Here is an 11,860-nt window from a genome sequence, read left to right as displayed (position 1 = left end):
CTGGGAAAAGGGGAAGTGCCGCCGAGTGGGGGACCAGGACTCGACCAGGCCGTATCTCTGAGGGAGCGGGGGCGCGGAAGTGGGCAGAGGTACAGAAGGAGATTTTCACTCCATATGGAAGGAGACGACGACGGGATTTTGTTGGAGCAAGGTTCCCACAGGGATGCGGGTTCAGTTGGGTAAACGTTGCCTGGGCCTGTGCTCTGCGGCGACTGAGCAAGTGCTGGGGGCTGAGACAAGACGGGAGCCCAGCAAGCTGAACTCGGCCCCAGGGCCTTGCGCTCTTAGCTTGTGAATGAATCCCACCCGTCCTGTCGCAGACCCCCGCTTCCTACCCCCACCGCGAGGCTGGCCAGGGGCTGCGAACCTGTTTAACTGGTCAGGTGGAGCCTGGAATCTACCGCCTGCCCTAGACTCACATCTACACTGGCTATCTCTTCATTCATTCGTGTGGCTCTGGGTATACTTGTTCATATCTAAATCGAAAGACCTTTATTATAATACCACTTTCCCTTGCAAGGCTTTCAAATGCTGACACCTCTACTCGGGAGGCTTAGGCAGGAAGATCTCTCGAGCCCAGGAGGTCGAGGCTCCAGTGATCCGTGATCCGACCACTACACTCCTGCCTGGGCGACACAGGGAGATCCCATCTCTAAAACAAACAACAAAAATGTTGACATCCAGCTGTCTGTCATTAACTCCACTTTACAGATGAGGAAACAGCAGAGGATCAGTAACCTGAGTCTGGTCACCGTCTGGGTTGGGCTGGGACAGCCCAGGGGTCCCAGCCTGACCTAGGTTCCACTCTCATTCCATCTCTACCAGGATGCAGCTGGAGACTTCCCTGGGGAGAGGGAGGGGGTGGCTGGAATGCGCTGGGCGATAGTAATTCTGTTTTCATCCTCCCTCATCTTTCACTCTCCCAGCGCCCCTTTCTGTCAGCTTCCTCTCCTGTAATTCCCTAATTTTCTTCCATAGCTCTGCTTATCTCTATCGCTTTCCCAGTTTCCTCTATTTTCACTCCTCTTAGGACCTCTTCTCCTGTAGTTTCCCCTGCGGCAGGTTAAGAGAAGAATATGTCACCCGCGGGGGCGGGGGGGCCTCTAAGCCTGCCACTGTGTTCTGGATTCAGTATCAGTGCCCCAACCCCCACCCAATCTCCTGTGCCATCTCCCCTGCCCTGTTCCTCCGAAAGTCTCATACTGTTCCCTCTATCACCATCCCCTACAACTGATCTTATACACAAATACTTCCCCTCTTCACCACCGGACAGCTGCCCATCTTAACCAAAACCTGTTTCCCCCACCAGCTTCTGTTCCCTGCCCTTCCTTTTTCCTCCCACCCAAGCCGCTGAGCTCTGCCAGAGGCCGGAGGCTCCTCACGCTGGAGTACCCTACACACCACCTATCTTCAGGCTGCTTACCTTTCACTTTGCCCGGTCCAACCTCCCACCCGCTTCCTGGAGTTCCCATCTCCTGCAACCGAGAGCCTCACTTTCTGGAGAACAGCCCAATGCCTCCTAGGCTGATACAGCCTGGCCTACCTATTGTGGCTCTGGCCCCACATTAAGGTTTTCTCTCCCTGCCTCCCTCTATCTCTGGAATAAGCTGGCCCCAAATCCAGACTCTCTTGTTTATCAGTGGTGAGCCCTGGGCCAATTATTTTGCCTCAGCTTGTGTATCTGTGAAATGGCAAGCATTATATGGGACCTCTGTGAGGATTAAATGAGATAACATATGTGTGCACTGGATCAATGTCTGACTCCAGAGAAGCACTGGGTTCAAGTTACTGTTCCTGCCTTTGTCCATGCAGAGAACTTGGGAATCACCTCAAATCCTCACTCTCTCATCCTCCACATCCAATCAGTGCTAGTTGTCCAGTTATGTAATTCTCAAGTCTATATCCTTTTCCTTTGGCTTCTTTGCTGGCTAACTTCATTATTTACAACTCAGTTATCTCCCTGCGAAGCTCCCACCCCATTCTTTCATGGTATTCACCTGTGCGATGGGGTTGTGTGTCTCCATCTGTCTCCCTCATCAGGCCAAGACTCCCTGCTCCCTCTAGCTGGGAAGCTGCTATGTACATCTCCCCCCAGCACAAGCCAGGCAATGTTTCTCCAACAGAGCTCTTGTGAGAATTTGGACGAGCAGCACCCGCAGCCATCTCTCACCTTTCTCCTCCCTCTTTCCTATTCAGCCTGACTTCATCTTTATGTCTCCTTGCCTTACAAAGAGGTTTCTGCCCTCATGTTTCCCTCAATCTGTTGACTTTTCTTTCCCTCAATCTGTTGACAAAACTTCTTGAATGATTTTTAGTCTCTCTCCAACTCTCTCACTTGCCCTCTACCCAAGCCTTTGCAACCAGACTTGGACACCCATCATATTAGGAAAATGGCTTGCAAAAGCTCCAGACATTTCATTATAGTGTCAGGATGAGAGCAACATGTGCTTATAGAGATCACAATAAGTTCAACCTCGTGGAGTTACTGAGACTAAATGAGTTATAATCTCCACCTGATGAACTTAGAGCAGTGCCTGGAAAATAGTAGGCTTTCGATAAACATTAACTGCTATTATTTCACAGAGCTGTGCTGTCCAATATAGAAGCTAGGAGCCAAATGTGGTTATATGGTACCTGAGAAGTGGATGGCCCAAATTGAGATGTTCTGTAAATGTGAATACCCACTGCATTTAGTGTTTAAATAGGCTTAGTGCTAAAAAATTTAAAATATTAATATTTTCTATATTAATTACCCGTAGTAATGGATATATTGAGTACAAGAAAATATCTTAATAGATAATTTTATTAAGCCACTAGAACATTTAAAATTACATATGTGTCTCACATTATATTTCTGTTGGACAGTTATAAAAAATACAGATAATCCAAAAGGGGGGAGTAAAGGGAAAACAGAGATCTCATAATTGTCAAATCCTATCACCCAGAAACAACCTTGTAAAATTCGTATAGTATATCCTTCCATATCCTTCAGTTCTTTCTAAACGTGCCTCCCTTTTAAAACAGTGTGCTGTACATATTATTGTAACTTCTTTACATCTTTGCCTCTCATTAAATATTCTTTATATAGTTTATAAATTTTCACTGTTTTTACAAAATTTTGACAAACAGCTCCAGAGCTGTATCTTACTGCATGTGTGTTTCTTTTCTACATATTTCTAGCCATATAATTTCCAGATAGGCAATATTTTAATTCTGTTGATTCATTGTCACCAGTTTGGCCTCTGGAAATGTTCTATACAGTTATTATTCCACAGGCAGACTTTAAGAATCTCTCTTCATCCTCTGAAATGTTCATTAGGACACCTTATTTCCAAATTTGAGTCTTTTTTAGTCACGATTGTTCATAGGCTCCTCAGCATTTGAGCACCTTCAATCCCCTTTTCTTTTGGAAACTCTCTTCCCTTTATTTTTCAAAAAAGATGCTTGCCTGGATCTGCCACCTCTGGGAGTTGTTCCTTCATGGGCTACACTTTCTTCTCCTAACTGTGGTTATCCATGAAGACATCTTTATCCTTAGCCTTTCCCTCATTCCATGTATTATGCCATCTATCTATCTATCTATCTATCTATCATCTGTCTATCTCTATTTTATCATTATCCATTCCCACAGTTTCAACCAATACCGTAATGCAGACCTTGGCAGGTTTGTAATGCCAGCCCTATATTTTTCCCCAGATCAAGTCACTGATTTTCAAATGCTCGTGAGATGCTTCCTGGAGGGGTCCTACAGGCCCCCTAGACACTCACCATACCCCCTAAACTGAGCTCAGCATCATCCCCACCAAGTCTGTGCCTCTCTGGCTTCTCTCTTCTGACAATGGCTGCCCCTTTCTGCAGGACACCTAAAAGGCATCTGTTATATCCCCTTTCTCTCGGTCACTGCTTTGTACATCAGTTAGTCTTTGCATTCTTTGGTTTCTTTCTGTTCTCCTTGCCTCTGATTTGGATTCTTGTTACTTTTTCCCAGTGATTCTCTTATGATAGCCATTAGTGATCTCTCTACAATTCATCTTACACGTGGCTGGCTACCAGATTTCTACAACACAACTCTAACCTGTTAAAATTTTTTCACACAATTCTGGAACCAGGGTTGTTTCTTTATGTCTCTGTGACTCAGTTTTTCATCAGCAATCTTAATAAGACCTACTCTGAATAGTTAAGAGAATTAGAATGAGGTGGTTCATGCATCGCTCTTAGCACATAGTAAGCACTCAGTAAACATTAACTGTTGTGTCACTGTTCCAATAAAGTTTGAACTTCTAAGCTTGGCATTCGAGGCCCTTCATGAGCAAGTTGTACCTTTCTAGCCTCATATCTTCTGCTCACCTTTGGGTAGCCTGCCCCCTGACAATACTGCCACCAGCCAGGGCATTCATCCAGGGACTCTGTGATCTCTGTGCATGTCCTGTACATTTGCTTTGCTCAAAAACATTACTCCACGCCAGGTACAATGGTTTACACCTGTAATCTCAGCACTCTGGTAGGCTACACCAGAAAGACTGCTTGAGACCAGGAGTTCAAGACCAGCCTGGGCAACCTTGTGTCTACAAAAAATTAAAAATATTAGCCAGGCGTCATGGTGCATGCCTGTAGTCCCAGCTACTCTGGGGGCTGAGGTGGGAGAATCACTTGAGCCTAAGAGTTCAAGGCTGCAGTCAGCCATGATCACACCACTATACTCCAGCCTGGGTGACAGAGTGAGATCCTGTCTTAAAAAAAAAAAAAAAAATTACTGCAGAGTGTGTATCAGTCCAACTTCTGAGAGGAGGAAAATTGTCAATAGTGCACATAGTCAACTATTTAGAATGCCAACTTCATGAGAACGTCTAGTTTGTTCACTGCTGTTTTTTCAACACAACATGGTTGCCTGGCATATAATAAATGCTCATTAAAGATTTGTTGACTGAACATATAAATGTGAGAAACATGACTCAAGGTTCCATTTGTTCTGAGATGTGTAAAAATGCAAGTTTTCATCATAATAGAATGTAAAGAAGATACAATCCTTGCCCTGTAAGGTTTGCCACACCTCCCAAGAGAGCTGGAATTCTTGCCTGATCCTCAGGGTGGGCTTCCCATCCTAGGCCCCATCTTTGAAGAAGATGCTTCTTGCAGAGCCTCTGACTGCTGGGAAAGGAAACCCAGACACTTTGAACTGAGAGCCTGCCCAATAATTGTCTAAACTCTTGAGTGGGAAGGACTATAAATTCCAAGTTTCTAGTGTGACTCTATTACATAAAATGTGTGAACTTGGAGCAAATATCCCTTTCTTCCGAAAAAAAAAACACTTCAATGGATGCCTTGTAAATGCAAAGATAAACCACTTCAACGGATGCCTCATTTTTGCAAAGATAAACCGAAGACTTAATTCTTGAATGGAATCTACTAGAGATCGCAAACTCAAGTGTTCTGCATAATGTATAAATGTCTTCTCTTTAACAGGATATTATCTTCACAGGTTATTTTATCTGAGCAAAATGTTGCTTTTTAACATTTGGCTCTAGTCTGCTCTGTCTCTGAAAATTAGGGTTCCTTCTTGGGAATATATATGCATTCTGATTCAAATTGTTCTCTATCAAACTGGAAAATGAAGGGTAGGGAGGCCTATATTTTCATCTCCCACTGGTAGAGAACTTTTTTTTTTTTTTTTTGAGACAGAGTCTCACTCTGTCACCTAGGCTAGAATGCAGTGATGCAGTCATAGCTCACTGCAGCCTCAAACTCCTGGGCTTAAGCAATCCTCTCGGTTCAGCCTCCCAAGTAGCTGGGACTATAGGTCTTTGCCACCACACCCAGCTAATTTGGTAGAGTGTTTTGACTTGAATTGCCAAGCCCACCCTGAGCTGTTCTGCTGAATGCTCACTCAGAATTTCAGTTTAGAAGGAATTTTTGGACTTTGGGAAATGTATTTGCATCAGATAATTATGTAGTGGGAGATTGGCTCAATGGGGCTCTGGGCAAGCTCAGCCCCTAGGAGTTCTGGAATGGGCACACTGACTCTTGCACATAAATGAGAGGTGAATGAGAGCAGGTGAGATTTGGGCTGGAGCTGGGAGACGGTTTCCCCTCCCTAAAACTAGAGGGGCTGGACCTACGGGAGGGAAGAATTGTGATTTTGCTATTACAGGGATGGGACTATCAACCAGCAGACATTTGGGCCATGAAATGCAATTGAAAAATGGGGCCATTTGGTATAGCTCAATGTCAAGACACTTCAATAGGCCCATCCCTACCTATTTTGTTGTTCTGCTGGCCTGATGACCTGCCTGACTCCCACCTGCCCACTTATACAAATTTATTTGTTCATATCTGGATCTGAACAGCTTTGTATTACACAACAAACACATTGTGTACGTTTTCTGAGTTGTTGAATAATTTGGCTAGGGTCATTTGTAGATTCTTTGTGAGCGTGATTATCTGAATATGATGTCAAATTTGTTTCTAATAATATGGTACACTAGATGTCCAGAGAGACTTCCCAATACAGAACATCTAAGAACTTGTTTTATTGTGATTTTTAATTTAAAAAAATTCCAAACATACATAAAGATAGACAAAATAGTATAATGAATACTCACATCCCTATAACCTAGATTTTATAATTATTAACATTTTTCCATTTTGCCTCATCCTTTTTTCTCTGAAGTATTTTATTTATTTATTTATTTAACAGAAACATGGTATCTCTCTGTCACCCAGGCTGGAATGCAGTGGCACAATCAAAACTCACTGCCTCCTCAAACTCCTGGGCTCAGCCTCCCAAGTAGCTGGGACTACTGGCATATGACTGCACTGGGCTAATTTTATTATTATTATTACTATTTGGAGAGATGGGAGTCTCACCATGTTGTCCAGGCTGGTCTTGACCTTCTTGCCTCAAGCAGTCCTCCCATCTTGGCCTCCCAAAGTGCTGGGATTACAGGCATAAGCCACTGTGCCTGCCTTGAAATATTTTCAAGTAAATTACAGCCATCATGATGTTTAACTACTGAATCCCTCACTATGAATCTCTATTGGGAATTCTTTTTTTTAAAAAGCCAACTTTCATTATGGGAAATTTTAAACATATTTTGTAGAGAGAACAGTATAACAAACCTCTATATATTTACCATTTAATATTAGTTAATAATTTTTTGCTCATCTTATAAATATCTTTTAGAATGATGGTTGCACTTGCACAAAAGTAAAGAAAAATCCCTGGTTTCCCAGAGATCATATAAAGTTTGAATTGAGACAAGGAAGTGAGTTCTGAAGCTAGAGTGTGTGTTAGAACAAACTCCAATTCCCTGGTGGCCCAGAGCTTGGGTTTTAAAGGGCTCCAAGTGGGAGGGATAACACTTGGGATTCATCCAAGGCAGGAAGTCAGAGCAAAGATTCCTGAAAGGTGACATCCTTACTGACTGAATGAGAAAAAATTTCACCCCAACAAAGGGAGGTGGTGGGCATATGTGCCTGTCTCAGCTTTGATGCTGTGTAGAAGGGGAAGAAAAGAAAACATGTTTTCCTCAGAGTTTCCAACCACAGCCCCACTCTCACTTGGATTTGGGACCAAACATTTTAGGAGGCCCTAAAAGACCCCAGGCTGAAAATTTAGTATTTATTGGCCGAAGAAAACAAGTGTAATTATTCCTCTTCTAGAGGAATATATTTGATAGCCAGACGATTTCCCCAGATAAAGTTCCAAGAAAGATAAACTCATAATCAAAAGTCATCAAATATACAGGAAAATAAACTATCACAAACTGCAGAATGAGGCCTTCAAAAAGACCACATATATTAGAATTATCAAACATAGACTATAAAATATGTCACAATATAAAAGAGGGAATTAAAAAGAAACTAAATAATACCTCGTGTAAGAGCGTAAAATGGTACAACTCTGGAAAATTATTTGGCAGTCTGAAATAAAGTTATAACCACTCAGCCATTCTACTCTTAGATATATGCACAAATGAAAAGAGTGCATATGTCTACAGGTGATTGTTTCCAGTCACCAAAAATTTAAAACAATCTATATGCCCATAAACAGCAGGATAAATAAATTGCTAGATTCATACAATGAAATGCAGCAAAAAATAATAATAATAATAAAATAACTATTGACCCATGCAACAACATAAATATATCTCAAATACATTATTGGGTAAAAGAAGCTAGACAGAAAAATGTGTGTGCTGTAAGATTCCATTTATATGGCACCTTAGAACCGGCAAAATTAATCTATGTTGTTAAAAGTCAGAATAGCAGGCCAAGTGTGGTGGCGCCACCTGTTATCCCAGCACTTTGGGAGACCAAGACAGAAGGATCCTTGAACCCAGGAGTTTGAGATCAGCCTGGCCAACATAGGAAGACTCTGTCTCTACCAAAAAAGAAAAAAATAGTCAAGTGTTGTGGCACATGCCTGTGGTCACAGTTACTTAGAAGGCTGAAGCAGGATTGCCTGAGCCCAGGAGGTTGCTGCTGTAGGAAGCCATGATTGTGCCACTGCATTCCATCCTGGGCAACAGAGTGAGACCTTGTCTCAAAAAAAAAAAAAAAGAAAAAGATTCCAAAGTAAGAAAAGCAGTTATCTCCAATGAATTATTGACTGGAAAGTGGCACAGTGGAATGTTTTGAGGTACTGGAAATGTCTATATTTTAGCCTTGTGTTTACATGGATGTATACATAGAGGAAAGTTAATCAAGACATATACTTCATATTTATGCATCTTACAGAATATAAATTTCAACTCAGAGTAAACAGAGGACCCAACTGATTTGGGAAAGTACCAAAGAGAAATAAAAATTATAATAACTAAAATTAGAAACTTAATAAGAAATTAGCAGATTAGATGTAGCAGAAGAGAGAATTCATGAACTAGAAATCAGAAGAGCTGAGGAAATGCAACACAGAGAAAGGCAAAGCTGTGGGTACATTGAGAGGTTACGCAAGATGGAGGGTTGTGTCTGAAGGATTATCATGTATCTAACCAGGGTTCTAGAAGTAGGAAATAGAGGGACTCAGGGAGAGGCTTCCTTGGAAGAGCTAATGGCTAAGAGCTTTTTAAAATTTGATAAGCCAATTGCTATGGTATGAATGTTTGTCCCCTTCAAAACTCATGTTGAAACTTAGTCTCCAACACGGCAGTATGAAAGGGTAGGGCCTTTAAGATGTGATCAGGTCATAAGGTCTCTGTCCTCATGAGTAGACTAAACCATTAATGGATTAGTGGGTTAATGAGTTATCATGGGAGTGAGACTGGTGGCTTTATAAGAAGAGAAAGAGCAACCTGAGCTAGCATTTTAGCTTCCTCTCCACATGATTCCCTGCACTGCCTTGGGACTAAAAAGACTCTCACCAAATGTGGCCCCTCAACCTTGGACTTCTCAGCCTCCATAAGTGTAAGAAATAAATTTATTTTCTTTATAAATTACCCAGTTTTAGGTATTCTGTTGTAAGCAAAAGAAAATTAACTAAGATAGCAATCCTTGAAATAAAGCCCATTGAAATCCAACAAGATAGATAAATCTACATATAGGCAATGTAATTGCAGAATGGGAAAGGAAAAGGGATCTTAAAAGTAGCTAGAGAGAGGCCAGGCGTGGTGGCTCATGCCTGTAATCCCAGCACTTTGGGAGGCTGAGGCGGGCAGATCACTTGAGGCTAGGAGTTTGAGACCAACCTGGGAAATATAGTGAAACCCCATCTCTACTAAAAATGCAAAAATTAACTGGGTGTGGTGGCGTGCACCTGTAGTCCCAGCTACTTGGGAGACTGAGGCAGGAAAATAATTCGAACCTGGGAGGCAGAGGTTGCAGTGAGCTGAGCTCATGCCACTTCACTCCAGCCTGGGCAACAGAACGCGAAACCCCGTCTTTAAAAAAGAAAGACAGAAAGAAAAAGTAGCCAGAGAGAAAATATAGATTATTAGAAATCGACAATTGGACTGACAACCAATTCTCAACAGTGAATAACAGGAGAGAGTGGGATGTATCTTTGAAGATAACTACATATATAGTTATTACATATATATAACTTTGATAAGTTATTTTCAAAGCACTGAGAGAAAATAATTTACAACCTAGAATTGTATTTCCAACAAAAATTGTCTTTCAAAATAAGAGTGAAATAAAGACATTTTCAAACAAATAAAAAATGAAAATTTCTACCAACTGACCCTCCTTACAGGAATTTTAGGCAGAAGAAAATTATTGTAGAAAAAATGTCTGAGCTGAAAAGATGAATAGTGAGTACAGTTAATAGAATATAAATGAATATTTACTATATAAAACAGTAATGTCCTTTTATAATTTGTAGGACTAAAAAATAGAAATAAATATTGAACAACAACAGCATCTAAGTTGGGGCAGTGTGGCGATTAACATTAAAGTACATTTGGATCATACATGTTTTCTAAAGGAGAGTAAAGATGATGATTAACTTTAGATTTGGAGAAATGAAACGTGCCATCCAAGGAATAGAAGTGGGCTATTACTTCCAAATCAGTACCAGGAAAAAAATAGAATTTAAAAAACTAGGACAAAAGATAATTAAATAGCAATAAAACAGTTTCTTAATAAAAACAATAGTCGGGAGAAAAACCTTAAATCCATGGTTTCTAGGCTATAGCAGGAGTGCATCACTAGGCTGAAAGAGCCTTGCTTTGGGACATTAATCTTGTTAGAAAATAACTGAGAAAACCTGGAAAGTGTCTTAACAAGAAGTGTTAGAGAATCTGTCATTGGCATTCTCCTCTTGTAGATGGAACACAATCACTGAGCAATTCTAAATAAATACTTAAATCACAGGAATCTAAAAAGTGATGTCAAAACAAAGGTTTGAGTTTCTATTTTTCACAACAATTTCCAAGAGTTTATCACCAAATTATGATGCCAATAATAATAGTGAGGAGTAGTCAAATATTTCATCATCAAGAAGAAATGTGAGTTGACATGAGGGTGGGTAGGGAGAGGAACACATTTTAAGCCAAGATTCTGCACATGGCTTGAAATTTGAAAGGAAGTAATAGGCCTTCTCACCCTCAAACTACCTTTAAAGTACAAAAAGTTCAAGGCAAATGAAAACATTAAAAAAAAAATCTGAGTAATTGGATTTTTCATGGATGGAACAGAGCACTGTAAAGGACATGCACTTCTGTTACCCATTCTAGTTGTTCTGCTGAAACAATTCAGGAATGAAAGAGCAATCATAACTTGAAAAAATTTTCTGTAAGTTTTCAGAACACCAGAAAAAATATAAAATGCATTTATATCTGGTGTAGTTTTATAGTAAACATATATTTTTTGGTGATGTACACTGTTTTTTGTGAAGTATTACCTGATTAACTAAAACCTAATGAGGAAAGTAGGATGTATTTGAAGCTGAAGATATTTTATTTCTGGGTAAATTGTGTCTGTCATGGGCATAGGGAATCTAATTTGTAAATGAAGGCAAGTGTTTTGAGTTTGAAATAAAAAAAGAGGACTTCATAACTAATTTAAGTGGGTTTCTACAAATTGTGCAAACTTGTGAAACTTGCAAGTTACTTAACCTTTAAGTGCTAATTTCCTTATCTGAAAAATGGGAATAAATCATAAAACCTACCTTGGAGTTTTTTGGAAGGATCCCATGAGTGTGTATATATGTAAAGCACTTAGAATAGTAATAGTGTCTGGCACATAGCAATTATTTAGAATTATTAATGAAATAATATACATGGGTGTTGTTTCCATAAACCACTCATAAGATACAATGAGACAGCTGAGGGTAAAATGGTGCCTAGCTCTCAACCTGTGCATGCTCCCTGCAGAAAATGTCCAAGGCCATCTTAATTAAATAGCCCTTCACAGGTGCTATGAT

This window comes from Aotus nancymaae, unplaced genomic scaffold (assembly GCF_030222135.1).
Source record: "Aotus nancymaae isolate 86718 unplaced genomic scaffold, 86718_ANA_hifiasm-v0.15.2.pri h1tg000057l, whole genome shotgun sequence".
Classification (NCBI taxonomy): Eukaryota; Metazoa; Chordata; class Mammalia; order Primates; family Aotidae; genus Aotus; species Aotus nancymaae.
This window is presented reverse-complemented; position numbering follows the sequence as displayed.